The following is a 5,174-nucleotide window of genomic DNA, read 5'->3' on the forward strand; positions in this document are numbered from 1 at the left end:
TATTAGGCTATTTACCTTTGCAGGTCATTTTAAGCCTAGCCAATTTACATTCAAAGGTGAGACTCAAACCCTGTATCATGTGTTGGTGACGTAAACACCTTAACCATTATGTTAACCCCCAACCCCAAGTACCATTACCCATGACCTGGATCATGACCGTGATGGGGCATGGCAGTCTGTGTATCCATAGGTGACAGTGAGGCTGTATCACCAATAGTCTTAGCAGTTTGACTTAGGACAGTCTGTGTCTGACCAGCTCCACATCCTGACTCTACCATGAGCATGGAAGGAATGCCTCTGAGGCAAACTGAAGGGCCGTATCAATATGTCTTGTGGAGGCACTAATGGAGGCAGCATTTGCCCCCACTGTGATCTCAGACGTTTTAAACAAGATGAACTCAACAGTTTTCTTTGCTCCCTGTCCCTATACTCAATGTCACTGAGCACTTGTTGCATGTTGACCTGCTCTCCGTGAAGCACTCTAACCATCTCCACTATGGTGTGGATTGCAGACATTTTTGTCTGGATCACTGACATGAACATCTTCTAGGTAATGCCAAGTGTTGTTGCTATATCAGGGTGGGATCTGGACTTATGGTGGTGCCTCAACCACCTGACAGGTGACTCTAACATTAATGGGTTTATGCACCTTAAATATGTTGCAGCGTTCAGATAAGTTCATAAGCAGTGTGCAGTGCTCATGCCAGAATGCCAACAAGGATTCCTTCATCTATAGTTTATAAATCTTGTCCATTGCCCATTTATCAATTGATTTCTTAAATATAGTTAAACTACTTGACAGACATATATCAACAGGAATACTATTCCACAAGATAGACATTTTATTAATTATATAGAAATATTTCAATCTTGTCTTACAGAACTTTATATTAAAGTTAACCCTATTGTGCCTTAGAAATCTATCAGTTACAGACATCAATACCTAACATAGCTTGCATAACAACTTTCCTCGAATATGCCTATAGCCTATTGAATCCAAATGTAATTGCTTGCATCTGTTCTCGTAACTCAAATCCTTGATGGATAGAATCCTTGTAATGAATTGTCATGGAATATTCTCTACTTTATGTGACTGTCCCTGAGTATACATGCAGAAAACACCATTGTATTCAAAACTGGTCTTATATAAGTCTTATAGACAATAGTAAGACAGTCAGCATCTCACGTAGATAATGATTTCAGAATGTACCACCCCATCTTTTTTAGAGCCTTACTGCAAGCATAAGTGACATGTCTATCAAACCATAACTTAGAAGAAATCATAATACCTAAATCCTTATTAAATCTACAACTATTAATTCATTCCCAAATAGCTAAAATGCCCCATTGCAATTTATTACTGAAATAAATAATATTATATTTATAATAGCTACATTTTAATCTCACCTCTTTTGCCCACTCAGTAAGTTTACACAAATAAGTACTAAAAATGTATTTATCTTCCTCATTCTGCATCAAAAAAGCAATGTTATACTCATCAGCATATTTACTTAGCTACACTTCCCTTTGTTTTGGTATGGTAGAAAAGACAATGTCAATAATAAGAGGTCCCAAAACAGAGCCCTGTGGAACACCTGACCGTAAAGGTAAAGAATTTGATAAAATATCTTTATATTTAACTTGTTGATATCTATTCTTTAGCCATTTCAAACTCCATCTGGCTATAGTAATCTTATATATCCTTTTATTTCTCATAGTAATAGCTCTTATATATTGTAAACTGTATTTTCTTTTTCCTTAGCAATCTACTTAATGTCTTATTCCACCAAGGAGGTTTATTATTTAATGTCCCAGTACTAGTTTCATACTTTCTAGATGCTTCCACAGAAGAAGACAAAATGTTTACTAACAATTGATATTCTTTCACTACAGAAAAGTGAGTTGTTAATTCATCCCAGTCAGTCCCCTCAATAACAGTAATTAACTTGCCATAATTAATTGCTTTATGCTGTGTGCACTGGAAATAGAGGTGGAGACCTTGCGGGACTATCAGGTAGAAGCTATCTGTCATGCCCAGGTGAGGCTGTACACTCAGCCCATACTTCTTCAGCAGCATCTGCTATGCTGGATGTAGGTAACTCCCCATGTAGTGTTACAGGCAGTGCTATGCCATCAGGCCAAATTCTTTGCTTGTCACTATTATTGTCAGCCACAGGTGACCTGCTGACATCAACCCTATATTATCTTATTGTGCTGGACTCTCCATCAGTGGGACCTATGAAGGCATTCTTATTAGACGCGTGCCTTCATATCCCTCTAGGCATGCATAGTGCTACACACTAAAGTACAGGTGTAGCAGTTTTGACACACATACCTTATGATGCAGGTTGCTCCAGTTTCAGATTATAGGTGCCTGGAAAGACTGATATGCAGCTGGGCTTTGATCAGTCCTTTCCTTCAAATGGATTAGAGTACATCCCCAGCTGAGACATAGGTGTTTGGTGCCAGCCCAGCTCCTACATCTAAGCCTAAACTATTACTTGTAAGTGGATCTGGAATACCATAGCCCCCACGTGATGTCCTTTATAAACTATTACTTGTAAGTGGATCTGGAATACCATAGCCCCCACGCGATGTCCTTTATAAACTATTACTTGTAAGTGGATCTGGAATAACATAGCCCCCACGCGATGTCCTATATAAACTATTACTTGTAAGTGGATCTGGAATACATAGCCCCCACGCGATGTCCATTATAAACTATTACTTGTAAGTGGATCTGGAATACCATAGCCACCACGCGATGTCCTTTATAAACTATTACTTGTAAGTGGATCTGGAATACCATAGCCCCCACGCGATGTCCTTTATAAACTATTACTTGTAAGTGGATCTGGAATACCATAGCCCTCACGCGATGTCCTTTATAAACTATTATTTGTAAGTGGATCTGGAATACCATAGCCCCACGCGATGTCCTTTATAAACTATTACTTGTAAGTGGAACTGGAATACCATAGCCCCCACGCGATGTCCTTTATAAGCTATTACTTGTAAGTGGATCTGGAATACCATAGCCCCCACGCGATGTCCTTTATAAGCCATTACTTGTAAGTGGATCTGGAATACCATAGCCCCCACGCGATGTCCTTTATAAACTATTACTTGTAAGTGGATCTGGAATACCATAGCCCCCACATGATGTCCTTTATAAACTATTACTTGTAAGTGGATCTGGAATACCATAGCCCCCACACGATGTCCTTTATAAACTATTACTTGTAAGTGGATCTGGAATACCATAGCCCCCATGCTATGTTCTTTATAAACTATTACTTGTAAGTGGATCTGGAATACCATAGCCCCCACGCCATGTCCTTTATAAACTATTACTTGTAAGTAGTGATCCTTCTAAAATAAAATGCAGGCAGACAGTGCAGTATCATGCCAGTGTCCTGTGTTCCCAGTGACATGCAAACCACAAAAGCATCTGCCATAGTGTGACTGATATCCACCACAGGGGGGGTTTGTTCTTGCTGACGCACTTTAGAAGGCAGGATTCTTTCCTAAACTCTGTGACTCCTTCCTTAACTTGTAAAGCTGCAAACCTACAGAATCTGTACTGAAATTCCTCTATTAAACATTTTATGTATACAGCACTGAACAATTGTATGGAGTTGAGCAAGGTTGTACTAGGTGGCACTTGCACTTCATATCATACTAACAAGAGCCAATTAGTGTGGCAGTTATGCTATTAGAGTTACATAGTGCCACTGTTTTTGAATCATAACAGAGTCGCTAACATAGAATATTACCGTGTCTAGACATTCTTGTAGCCATACAAATCACAGTGACCAAAACTTTGTGACCTGTATGCTCATTCATACAGCATGTGTATGCCTGTTGAGCCACAGCACTGTGCTATGGACATATCATAACACCATGGTACAGTGCTAAGTTTCACAACATGTGATTTAAAATATGCATCAGTGTACATGGAGCTACCATTTTACTCTTTGAGCAGATCTGACCAAGTGGCAATGGCTACTTCAGTTGCTGAGGAATGCAGAGCCGTGATACCACTGGCATCACTCATTCTGATGAGCAGTGTCACCATCTCTGCAGTGACATGAAGTAATGCCACTATGACCTGCTTCAAGTGGGGGAGATAGGCATTATGGAGAGACTGACAGGGCCACTTTTTTAATTTTTTCCAGTACTAGTTTGTTCAGTTATGTTACCTGTTTTACATGCTTAGAAGTGTATTTTGTTTTGCAAGAGGTGCGGGAATTTATCCTGGCTGGATGTCGTAGGAGACAGGAGCAACTATACTAGTAGTAGTATGTATTTACCATCCGTGGTAGCCCACTGCACAACTGCAATTGTTTTGTTTACATGTGTACTTAATAGTTTTTCACACTGTGTCATTTATTTATTTTATTTATTTAGCATTTGTTTATTGGGTAAGTAAACTAGTCTGAGGACCTTTTCAATTATGAACGGGCCACATAGGAAAAGATGATAAACATAATATAATTAAAACAAGAACATATTAAAGCAAAATAAAAGAATAGAATAACAAAGCTCAAACTGACAATGAGAGAATAAGGCAACACACCTTGAGAATCTGCACAATGTTGTTTAAGTATTATAAATAATGATGGCAAGCAGACTAAATGATAACCAGAAACATGCAAAGAGGCAACAGAATATTATAATAACCACACCCTCACAGTTTGTAGAGGGGAGAAATGTTACAAGAAGATGAGAATATGTCTTTCTGAGCTTCTTGTACTAATGTGTAGTCACGTAGCAGACAAATAGACAAATAACTGCAAAAAAATGCAATAAATTAGGTCCCCATCTAATATCCTACAACAGAACAATAGAGAACGGATAAGACACGGTTTACCACAACAAGCAAAGAGTAGTTAATTTTGCAGAAATCTGCCAATGTCTCTAAAGTATCTACATTTATTTTCTTTACAAAGATACTGTTTGTGAGATTTGTTGAAGTCCTGAAGTTTCTCAGAATTTCTGATAGTTTCTAGAATGTTATCATAGGCGGCTGAAACCATCTTAGAGAATACCTATTCACAAAATAATAGAGTGAAAGAAAGTTTTAACAGTTGCAAACAAATGAGGGAATAACTGTGTTCTGATGGTTAGTTTTCTGTGGAGAAGAGGATAGTGCCTTTCACTGAGCATTTTAT

Source organism: Protopterus annectens, chromosome 12.part0 (genome assembly GCF_019279795.1).
Source record: "Protopterus annectens isolate FY-2018-M chromosome 12.part0, PAN1.0, whole genome shotgun sequence".
NCBI lineage: Eukaryota > Metazoa > Chordata > Ceratodontiformes > Protopteridae > Protopterus > Protopterus annectens.